The sequence below is a fragment of the Bidens hawaiensis genome, unplaced genomic scaffold, assembly GCF_021521415.1.
Source record: "Bidens hawaiensis isolate Kalapana, Puna unplaced genomic scaffold, B.hawaiensis_p1.1 tig00021234_1, whole genome shotgun sequence".
NCBI classification, from domain to species: domain Eukaryota; kingdom Viridiplantae; phylum Streptophyta; class Magnoliopsida; order Asterales; family Asteraceae; genus Bidens; species Bidens hawaiensis.
Genome location: NW_027493290.1, coordinates 115,309 through 128,474, shown reverse-complemented (window position 1 = coordinate 128,474; position 13,166 = coordinate 115,309).

The window sequence follows — 13,166 nt, the reverse complement described above, 5'->3', positions numbered from 1 at the left end:
ATATGAGGCAAAAAATGACACCATGGCCTCATACGTGTCACTGGCGAAGAATCTGATGCTCCAGTTCTCCTCTTGCAAATTCATTCATCTAAAGAGAAGCGAAAACAAATCGGCGGATGCTCTCAGTAAACTGGCTTCAACAAACTTTGAACATTTTGCCAAAGACATCTGCATCGAGATTTTAGATCTCCCATCTGTCCCGCAACATCAAGTATTGGTGATCCAAACGGGAGTGGAATCCTGGATGACACCTATTGTGGCATACTTGTCATCCGGAGCACTTCCAGAAGGAAAATCAGCAGCCCGGAAGATCAAGCACAAAGCTTTGAACTACCAGATAATTGATGGTGTCTTATATCGACGTTCCTTCCTCGGACCACTACTGCGATGTGTGGACACCGAGGATGCGAACTATCTGATCAGGGAGGTTCACGAAGGAATTTGTGGTCTTCACGTTGGCCCACGAATGGTCGTAGCAAAAGTAATGAACGCTGGATATTACTGGCCGGGGATGCATGCGGATGCCGTACATGAAATCAGGAAGTGTGATTCATGTCAACGCCATGCTCCTAATACACTGCGACCAAAGAACGAGTTAGTTCCAGTCACTTCAGCTTGGCCGTTCCAAAAATGGGCAATTGATATAATGGGACCTTTTCCCGAAGCCCCTGGAAGGATCAAATTCTTGATAGTAGCCATCGACTACTTTACAAAATGGGTGGAGGCCAAACCAGTAGCTTCTATAACGGCGGAAAGTGTTAAATAATTCTTATGGGAATTTATCATATGCCGATTTGGTCTCCCCCTAGAGCTCGTTAGTGACAACGGGACACAATTTGCGGACAGTGGGTTACAAGAATGGTTAAAAGAGTTACACATTTCTCAAACATTCACCGCTGTAGCTCACCCGCAAGCGAATGGTCAGGTGGAAAGAACCAATCGGGCCATCAAAGAAGGAATAAAAGCCAGATTGGGTACTAAAAGGACGGGTTGGGTCGATGAATTGCCCCATGTGTTATGGGATTTCCGCACCCAGAAGAATTCTAGCAATTCCGAAACCCCCTTTAGTTTAACTTATGGCACTGAGGCCATGATTCCGGCCGAAATCGGAATCCCATCCGGCAGAGTCCTCATGATCTAAGATAATGATCAGGAACTCCGGATGAACCTTAACCTTCTTGAAGAAAGGAGGGAACTGGCATCGATCCGAGAGCATAACTATAAACGCCAGTTGCAAAAATATTATAACTCTCGGATCCAAAGATGTGAATTTGATGCGGGAGACTTTGTATATAATGTAATGACCATACATGAGTATTGTATATAATCCATAAGAAATAAAAGGTCTATCTATTTTTATAGCGTATAACAAATGATTTTCGATGTTTAAAATTTAAGAGCGATATTTGATGCTTCGAGCCTTCAAATGGTTAATTATAGGGCTCAGGCAATACCGCTTAACTCAATTTAAACTAAGTTAACTGATAAAGCGCATTAAAATAGTTGACCCCAACGAAAATTGCAGTTTGGTTTTGGATATGCCTAGTTCCAAAACTAAACCCCACCGAAGTACAAACAGAGTTAAGCTACATTGAACAAGTTTGAATTTTTGTTATTGGGTTTTTGGCCAAAATACATTGTTTTGGACATAACATTTCATGATTTATTATGAGCGTATTTTAAGGCATATTTTTTAGGCCCAAACAGATCAAGCCCGTATATAAATCGATCATGACCCATAGCCGAACTGAAGCCAGACGGTTTATAAAAACCAAAAATCCGAAACCGACGAGTTCCCGAAATAAGAAAAAAAACATATTTCAATTCGGTTTGAATCCAAAACTTACGTATACACTGCCCTAACTATTTTAAAAGATATATTCCCCCAACTTACATTTGGGCCTCCATTCAACTATTTGCATTTTTAAGTGTGTAGGCCCAATGATTGGTTGATAATTTCTAATAACACTACATGTAGAGGTGAAAAAAACCCGAATCCGCAACCGGACCCTAAAAAACCCGAAACCGGCTTTTTATACCCGAGTTTTTAATACACCCTATTTATAGCGTACGGATAGGGTTGCATTTCGATACTGAAACCCGAACCAGACCCGATTTGTACCTGGTACTACCGGAAAACCCGAACTGGTTCCATACCCGAAACCGGGTTTTTCAATACCTGAAACCAGGTATTTCCAATACCCAAAAATACCTTAAACATACCCGAAACATACCCCTAAAATGTGCAACCTCTTAAATAATCTATCCATACCCAAAAAATACCTGGAAAACCCGAAAATAAAGTTTTTTCAATACCTAAAAATAAGCTATTCAAATACCCGGTTATATACCAGACCAGAACCTGATGCATAGGGTATGGCTTTTAAAGACAATGCCCAGACCCGACCCGACCTGGGTAGTACCAATACCCGATATTTCAGTACACGGTCCTACCCGGAACCTAGTATTTGAAAACCCTGATTTGTGCACCTATACTAACTCCATTTATTGTTGTGTGTGTATATATTAATAATAATAATAATAGGTGCATAAACACTAATATTCGGGTATACAAAAAACTCGGGTTTCGGGTATAACTAGAACGGGGTTTCGGGTATTAACGAGTTTAGATCGGGTACGGGTTCGGGTTCGGATTTCAACCACACAACAACAGGTGCATAAACACTAATATCCGCGTATACAATAAAATCCTATTACGCAAATGTCATGTTACATTTGTACTAGTAGAGTAATTCATTTTGTATGCCTTTATTATCATTGATAGATGGTTAATAAAATAAGTTGATTAAAATAAATTGTTACACGAGAGGAAAATGTTATGTTAATACATACAATATATAGGGTATGACATTGAAAAAGATACTGTAAAACACAATCGGTATTGTTTTCAATTTTGAATTGAATTTGCGAGGGTTAACCAAGGGACTCACCTTTTACCACTTAACCATAAACTAACCCAAAACAATTCATCTTACACCGTCACAGTCAAAGTCAAAGTCAAAGTCAAACAACCATCACCGTCACAGTCAAACAGCCATCACCGTCACCGTAACCGTCAAACCACCATCACCGTCACCGTCACCGTCAAACCACCATCACCGTCACCGTCACACCACCATCACGGTCACCGTCACAGTGACCACCGTCACCGTCTAACATGGGTGCGAACAAGAAACACGCCCAGCGCAGCCGGCAAGAGAAGGAAAAAGGGATCCGGCTGTCCTCTTCTTCCTCCGACGATGGCCGCAGCGACCAAAAGCCCAAGCCCTTCGGAAAATCATATAAGCCTCCGACCGATTCTAAAGATACAAACGTCGGACAGGCGGTTCCCTTCGGTGTAAGTGTTCCGGCGGCGGCACGTCGGACTATATCTGTGTCGTTAAAGGTCTTGGTTGGGTGACAAAGAGTTCGCCAAATAATAAGAGTGGCAGTTCAGAAGTTCTTGATGAACACTAAGACGACGTCTCTCTTTTTCACCCTGCGGGAGACATTCCCCCAAAAATTCGAAGCATGTGTCCACGTTGCGGAATGTTGAATCCCGACGCAAGGACCAGTTAGGTTGGTGTGGAGTCGGGTCTTCCCCACCCGGAGGAGGAGAATTTGGGGAAGCATATGGAAATGTACTCACCCCTCCCTGATCCTTAAAAGGATGAACATGGTGAGGAGACAACTTCTTGGCGTCATCAGTTATGACAGCTTCCTTGATCTTTAGTGGGGAGTCGTCCGTCACAATAACCGGATCCTCAGCAGTTTTGGGAGGCGGTGGTGGCGGACGAACAGGAGAGTCCTTCAAACCGGAAACATGCTCCGATAAGTTATCCAGGCTCACTAAAAAACATCAACAAATGGTTCAGAGAAGATTTTACTTCTTAAAAAAGAAAGAAGGAAGTATGAAATTTACATACCTAACGAGGGGTCCTCTGCGTCAAGTTGTTCCAATCGGGCTTCCAAGACGGAAGGTTTGGTCTTCTTGGACTTCTTTTTCTTCGAAACATCCTTGACAGGATGAATTTTTCGCTTGCCCGCCGCTTTGGAAACACCCTCATCAGCGGCCGGACGTTCACCTTCGACAGTAGCATCATCAGGCCTTGGACCCTCAACTTCTGCAGTAGTGTCAACGTCATCATGACTCGTTGCCTGAGCAGTTACGGCTCATTGACGAGTGAGACCTGCAGTTGAGTCCACAGCTTTATTAACATCAGTTGAACAAGCTTCCACACAAAGTGATGACTCTTCACTAGACGAGAAGAGCACAACCACTCCGTTGGAACTAAGGGCAGTTAAAGGCCGGGTTTGAAGAATTCCCTCACCTTTAAGTATGACATCTTCAACATACTTCTCACCTTTGGCATACATTGCCTCGGAAACTTTAGGTTTTGGGCAGAAAGCTGTGGGAAACATAAAATTGGAACTGGTGCGTTCAAGAAAGGAAGCATCCCTTTTATCGATCGGGCGGCGCACCATCATTCCTCCCTCATGATCCAGTAAAGTGCTAAAGGCGGAACCTTCGCCTACATAAAACAAAAGATCAAAAGTTAGAAAGTACTTAATGGCAAAACATAGATAACAACAGACTTACTTTTGTCGGTTTTTTCGTAATACGGTTCCAGACTTGGAAATGGCCACAACCTGCTCATCTTAGCACTCACCATTGCCCCTTCATGAATTGGGCGCAGGGGAGTAGGCGTGGACGTTAGCGTTTTATACCATGCCTGATCCTCATGAACAATGGCAGTAACCGTGGGCATAGGAGCATCCGCCTTACGCTTCGTCATCTTGAACGGAATGACGTCCTCGTGAATCCAGAAAAACTTTGTCTTCCAGCCATGAAGACTACGGAGCCATTCCGTTCCAATGGTCCTCTTCTCGATAGAGGCAAAGCTGTACCATCCGTCGCGGAAGGTCATCTTATAAAAAACGGCAAACATGCCAACAGTCGGTTCTAGATTATGTGTTTGGAAGCAAAATTCGAAATGTCGAATCCTTAACATCCCAAAGGGATGGATCTGGGACAGATGAATCCCATAAGTTGTTAACACCGATCCGACAAACTTGGTAATCGGAAACCGGAAATTCCCCGTGGTAAAGTGGTCCACATAGACAGCTATTTTATTCTTTGGAGGGCTAGTGGCAATAGAACCACTAGCAGGACGCTTCGGTTCCCATGCCGTCCGCAATCCGTAAACGTTAACAACATCGTTGTAATCTTCTTCTTTAAGACTGACAATGACATCACTAATAGTAGGAGTACTCGTCTTGTCCTTAGCCATTTCAATGGAAGACAAATTAAGGAATCTCGGAAAGGGGAAGAATTCAGAATGATGAAAGTTTTGTATGCTTGAGAGAAATCTGAAAGCGATAAAATTTGAATGAAAGTCACAAGGGTTATACTTATACCCATCGCAATAAATACGACCCATGAGATGCCAGAGGAGAGAGAAAATCGCGGACCACTAGATGGCTGACACGTCAGGCGGGAAGTTCAAGATAATGAAAAGCAGCTTGTCAAAGGCGTCACATACGTCCTATCAGTTGTCTTTAACAAATATCTCTTTCCGCCACATTAGCATAGCTATCCAAGATTTTCAAAATCTTCAAAAAAGTTGGAGATTTCAAGGATATCTTCTAAAAAGATATTTTCTTTGAACAACGGAATATCCACAAAAGATTTTTTCCCATTATTTATCCAAAAATAATTACAAAAGGAGAGAAAAAAATTACAAGTTACAAAAACCTACAAATCTATTCTAAGGGTTCGTGGAAGTTTCGCCTTCTGGACCCTTTGATGAGGTATCTTCCTTAGCGTCGTCCTCAGATTCCTCACCAATCTAAGTTTTCAAGAGTTGAAGACCATTATCTGCGGGTGCAAACTCTGGAAGCATTTGCTGAAGCGGGAACACCAGATCGTCATGCTCTTTAACCAGCGTCAATCGGGCTTGCTTGACATCAACTCCATGAAGCGGATGATCTTTGAACGTGCGGTTGCTTCGAGTGTAACTCACTCCTTCATGGAACCCCATAACACGCCCAAAGGATGATGAAGCGGTCATCACATTGGCAAAACTGTCATCCAGTTCTTTACTTCCTTTGATATGGCGGACGACCTGTTAAGACAAAAACTAAGGCTTCTTCAGGCAAGGCACGCATGGGCGAAGGTTCCATGGTAATTATACGGTACCACTACTCGCGACCTTCATGGGCAGCTGTGACAACTTCCGGAAGAGCAGAGTTCACCGGAGGCCGAACCATGTTTAGAGGCACCACGTCCTCGGATATCCAGAAAAATTTGTTACGCCAGTCGGCAGATAATTTTTCGACTTCATTCCCAAGGCTTCGGTCAGAGAATCCCTGACATATATACCAACCATTGCGCATGGCGAGACGGTAAAAAACCGGAAAACGATCAATATGTGGCACCATGTCGCGTGCTATGCATACAAATTCATAATGACGAATTCGCATCATAGCACGCGGGTGTAGTTGAGACAGATGGATTCCATAAGCAGTCAAAATCTTCTCAAGGAATTTCGTTATGGGAAGACGAAAGTTCCCATGAACGAGGTAATCGGCATACAAAGCCATTTTCCCAGGCGGTGGGAAACTGTCTATAGAGCCAATGGCAGGAAACTCTGTCCTACTCAGGTGGAATACCATACGTTTCCAGTAGCTTTTCATATTCTGAGTAGTCCCAAGCAATCTCTATCTCATCAACTTCAGTTTGAACATTCGACATTTTGGGAAGATTCAAAGAAGACATATAAGAAAAGATTAGACACTTTATCTAAAAAGAAAAGAAAGAAAATACTCAGGAGAAAATAACGATAAAACTTCTAATGAAAGAAGTTTCTTTTTATTTATACCCATCGCAATTAATGCGATGGGATATGAATAGTAGAGAGAAAGAAATATCAATCAATCAGTGACTGCCACGTCACGCGGGAAATTCGAAAAAGGGAAAAAGTTGCACGAGTAGGGTACAGTGACAGCCGTCAAAAACGTTCCATCACCTACTCACGCGCCTGCGAGTGGTCAACTTGTCCTTTTTTATGATTATCCACATCAACAAAAGATATTTTCTACCTAACTTCGGATAACAAAAACTCCCCAAAATACATTAAGTCCAGACTTTCACCCGCATAAAGACTTCACACGGAAGAAAAACTGGACTGGGGGGACTTGTAGAGGTAGGATACCAAAAAGACCCAAATACCCTTAAGTACCACCCGCGGGTCATAAAGCGTCCTCATGTAGGCCACCCGCGGGACACAAGGGTTACCCGCATACCATAGATGAGGAAGAAAGTCCTCATAATACACGCGGAAGCATCCTGACATACTCAGAAGTCATCTGCAGGACAGAGCATCTGTCCGCCTAAAACACCCGGAAGACAATGCCAGCGGACAGCTGTCATCACTCAAGTACCATCTAGAAGAAGGTTCACAACCTTTACTTGGGGAATACGTGATATACTAGCCAATGAGCAAAGGACACCTGTCCTGGTTGTTATAACCGTGCACATGGACAGGGTATGATTCGTCCTATCATTGGGTGACACGTGTCCAGGTTGTTATACCCATGCACATGGAACGTATAGCTCAGCCTATCAAAAGAGGACACGTGTCCAGGCAGTTACCAAAGATCTTCTAGAAAAGGACAGCTGCCCCAGTCATCTTCCATCATCCTTCGGCTATAAATACCTCGTCAAACAGGTATGAGGTATTCATTCACTCACCTATATTCTGACTACACTTAGTCTTTGTACTTCAGTACTTTCTTCATTACGAACGTTACTGATTCTCACGCCGGAGGGTGGTTACAGGAAGACCCCCCTCTTGTCCTTCCTGTAACGAGACTCACGGTATCTGTTTTGCAGGTTCCGGTCACCGGACTTTGGAAGATCTTACTCATATCATTGTAGTAGTTATCGTATAATACTCTGTGGACTCATTGGATCTAGGACCCGTACCCGGAAAGCGGATCCGTGTTTCTTCAAAAACCTACCATCCAATATAAATATTAGTTTTCCATAAGTAAAAGCCAAGAAATTTAAATGTACAACGTCCATGTTATTATTATATTATTACATCTTAAAGCAAGGTTATGACCAACTCCTAAAAATCACATTATACGTTGAACCGATCGGACAATTAACGCACTTCCTTTATTCTTAACCCGATATGTCTAGTTCAATTAAACCTAACCGGTTCTTTAACTCGTAAATAAACATGTGTCATCATACGTTACATGACCATGGTAGGTTATTGAGTCACTCCTATTCATATACTTAAAACAAAAAAAATCTTAACTATAGTTGGTCTAATCATTTGGGGATCGTTTGCACTTTGAAGTGGACAGGCTGTATTAATTTATATGTTGAAAAGAGTAATTAAAGACGTGTTTAGCTTACCGCATGTTTGCTGGTATAACTTATGAATTACTCATTGGCGTTGATTACGAGACATAAAACTTATTTAATCGTGACGAGTAAATGGTTAGTAAATCTGCTCGTTACGGTTAGTTTAAAGACACGTGTCAAGGTTTAATTGGTTATACAAACTACCCGTCACGACTAGATTATAATACCTATTTTAAAAATTTCTTACAAATGACACTTAAAACCTGAAAAACGTTTTCATAAAAGCTTATTTTGGGAATTTTCCCTAACTAGAGGGGTATAACAGTAAGTTCACACATGCTTAACATAAAATTTTAACTCTAAAAATTAGATCCAAAAAATTGAAATTGTTCCAAGTAATAGTCACATTACACGTCAAGACATCACAAATAAACGAAGTTAACGGTCTCATAAACTTGAATTCTTATTAGTACAAGACTGGAAGTTAGAATTATATCATTATAGTCAGATTATTAGTAGAGATTAATATTGGTGAATTATGATGACCAGAAATTAACCACCCGCATCTCTCTTTATCTGAAAATTATGATATGATAATAAGTTAACTACTTGTTTTGAATTCCAATGTGTCATCGTATTAATGTTGAGAATATATAGAAAGCGCATTTAAACTTATATATAAATTTGGAATAGTAATGGTAACCACATTTAAACCAGGATCAATAATATTTATTAACAGTTAATAATTAAGTCATTTATATTATGTTTTAAGTGTGACTTTCAAAGATCAAATATACTAGAAAAAAGTATTAAAAACAACTGTAGCTACAAGGGTTGTATTGTAATTCCACTGCATGGCCTTTATCCAATATATCTATCTATCTATAATATATATAAACGAAAACATAAAAATCCTATGTGTCGTGATATGGTCGCTCCCTTTGTTTTTGGAGTCACCAGATTTGCTTGATTTTTAAATGGAATTTCTAATTCATTTGACCTGAATTCATGGGTATGAGTCTCATCAAACCCAGATATTTCTTAAACGGGTTATAACATCTCATTAAATTAAAAACCAATCTCACCAAATATTTGATTTAAAAATCCTATAAAGTAGGGATATACTAAAATTAATATCTGATTTATTTAAACAAATATATATATATATATTATTTATAATTAAAAAACCAATTTTATAGTAAAAAAAATAAACGGGTCTTGGGTCTCATCAAACCTATACAGCTTTTAAATCGTGTTATAACATCTTATTTATTTGTGAAACAATTTATCATCAAAACATAAGTATATTATTAACTTTCATACACTAAAAATATAAAAATTCAAAAAATAAATAAATATTAAAAAAATAATACAAAACAACCTCGTAATACGGGAGATAAATACTACTCCATATGTCCCATTGTAGGTGTCTTAGTTTGATTTTTCAAATCTTTCTTGTTTAACTTTGACCGACAATATTTTTGTTTGTGTTATATAATACTTGATGTAAAATATATGAATGGATTGAGTTTTAAATGTATTTTACATTGATATAATTTTCATCAAGTATTATATGACACGAACAAAAATATTTACGATCAATGTTGTAAAAGAAAAACTTGAAAATTCAAACTATGACATTTATAATGAGATGGATGAAGTAGTATATATATAAATAAGCAAAAGAAGAATCATATGAAAAGAGAATGGGTACCTATTAGGAAGATAGCCTTGAATTTCCAACAGGGAAATATTAACTAACTATTATGTAACTTTTAATTAATATATGCTTATAACTAAAGCAATTTTATAATTGCTTCCTTTTGTAGTTTCTTCCATATATAACTTCCAAAAGCATCCTACAACACACCATCTCTTCAACAATACTTCATCTTCTTCTCCTTCTTCAATTCATTGTTTTTAAATTAATTTTTGTTCTTCATTACTTTTAAGATTGTTGTTCATTTCAAAATCTTGATTTCCGAGTTTATTCGAATAATGGATTGCTTGTTATTAGCGCCATGCCATATAATTTGAGGCCTCCTAGGAACACCATATGTGTAGCTTGTTATGAAGGTGCGAAAAGTATTATCGCCATGACGAATAAGACCGATGATCATAAGTTTTCGGGGAAGTTCTCTAATGATCCTTCGGTTCCTAATTCTTCCAAGGTAATCAACAAGTTATTCAAGGCTTTATTACTTTGTTTAATAATGCATTAGGAATTTTAAGAATTTCTAATTGATGGCTGTTTACTATGAAAAAGCTAAATTCATGATTAGCAATAATTAAGCATGCAAGTTAGAAAAAGGTATGAAGTATTCTTGATCATTGACATAAAATTATAAAAAGGTAAAAAAAACCCTCCTTAATATTCTGTTATTTAACATTAGTTATCTTTCTTGATCTTGCTTTTTTCACATCACAATATTTTATTAGTTATGTACTTATGTGTATTAATTTGTTTTTAAGACACAAGACTTATGATGCTATCTATATACACGTAACTCCCTTTCATGGATTGCCATATTTGGGTACCATCTATATATCATTATTATTTCATGCTAAAAAAAACAAATTACTTGATTAAAAAATCAGACAACTAATAATAAAAAAAACTAAAGAAAATCCTGAGCATTTTCAGGGTTTCATGAGTTCTTTAAAATGGTTAAAGGAGATGAAGAAGATGGAAGAATGAAGAGGTATGCACCCGCCTTAACATCGAGCGGGGCGGGTCAACCCACAAGATATACACAAGAGGCTTGAAATCAGGATGTCATGAAGACACAAAGCCAAAACCTATGCGTAAGCGCATGAAACATCTGCGCGTGGCGCATATCACATATGCGCAAGCGCATGAAACATCTGTGAGAATAAAGAGAAGACCTTGCGCATCCCTGGGATAGGCGCATAAAGGTCGCGCGTAAGCGACACAACAAATGAGACAATAGTCTAATCCAAATCAGGATAAGGACAACCATGATTGTACTCATCAGGCAACCTTCCAGAAGGTATCTTTTAAGGAATAAAGAATGTGCTGATGTTGACAGCTGCCAATGAAGGGTGGACAACTCAGCAAAGCCCATGTGCCACCACGTGATGCCACATGGGTCAGGTGAAATACCTTGGTCAGAGAATAATCAATGAAAAAGCACCAGGTGTCCTAAGTACACGTGGCGTGAAGCAATAGGAGGAGGCCAAAAAGGCCCTAATTGGGTCTGAGCCCAGTCATTGGAAACCCTAATACTATAAATACCACACCACCTCCACAGTTGGAGGGGGGCAGGAAAATATACTTTAAGTCCTTTACTCATTTTCACATCCTGATTATCCCATCCTACAATATCTGATTCTCACACCGGAGGGTTACCCCAAAGAGGACCCCTCTGTCCCTTTCTGAGGGGTAAGCTCACGGTGCTGTTCGTTTTGTAGGTGGAAGAACTCGTATCTCGGAAAACCATCGGTGATATAGCACACTCGTACCCGAGGGACGTTGATCGTACACAAGTAAGTCGATACACGTTTCTTCATTGGCGCCATCACCTGTTACAACGGTAACAAAACTACTATTTCATCAATTTTCTCTTCACTATGGTTTCCGGTGTTCGAAACAATGATCAAGTTCTGGAGGATAATGAGCTTGAGGATGTTAATGAGGGACATCAGGTTCTGAGGGCGCCACGTGACACTGCGCGCACCACCAGTAACCATCCCTTCAACACAACACCTCATAGTCAAACTGAAACTCCCCCAGACGATCTCACGTTCCAAAATCTGACTGGTGCAAAACAAAAAGGACCAATGGACGCGGAAGTTGAAACCAATGACCCTAAAGAATGGCTCATAAACGAACAACGGCGTTTAATGGACAAATACAATGAGTTGGTAAAACACAAAAAGTTAGCCGATTTAACACAAAGGCTCGCATTTGATAAACAAACCATTCTGGGAACAACAAAAAAGACGCGCGCGCTGGAAGACGGTCATTCTGTTCACACCGAACAAGCTGATATTAGTGATGAGGAAGAGGTGCACAGCATGAAGAAGACGCGAGATACTCATGCAGGAGGTTCACAGCTTCGCGCACACGTGCACATAGCACCTGGAGCCAAAGCTGATATGGATTTATACACACCATACAACCCACAAGCGAAAGAGCAAGTGGACGTAACCACACCATATAGGCCAGCCATCTTGGTAAAACATTCAAAATTCGCTGAGCGCATCACGAAGGCTCCCATTCAACACAAAACCAAGATGCTAAGTGGTTTAGGCAAGTACGATGGTACAACAGATCCAGATGATTTCTTACAAGGTTTTATAACACTGGAAACTTAGAAAGCTGGACGATGCCAACATGGTGTCACATGTTTGCTCGCTGCCTCACGGGCGCAGCGCGTGTCTGGTTCGAAAGCTTGCCGACAGGACAAATCGATGGGTTCGAAGAGCTATTGGAAAAGTTCCAGGCTCACTTTGTACAGCAGCGCAGACACACGCGCGACCCCGATGACATCATGCACTGCGTACGCAGGAATGATGAAACCATTGAAGACTACATAATTCGTTTCAATCAGGAATCTCTTGCAATTGGAGGCATCACTGAACAACTCTTGCGCGTGGCCTTAATACAAGGTGCGCACAGTGATCAACTCCGCAGAGCTCTCGTGAGCAGAGAAGGCATGCCAACCACTTGGGCTAAGCTTATGGAAGCATCGCGAGTCTTCGCGCGAAATGAAAAACAAATTGCCCAAGACAGAGCAAGAGATAAATGGCATCAAACAGAAGCACC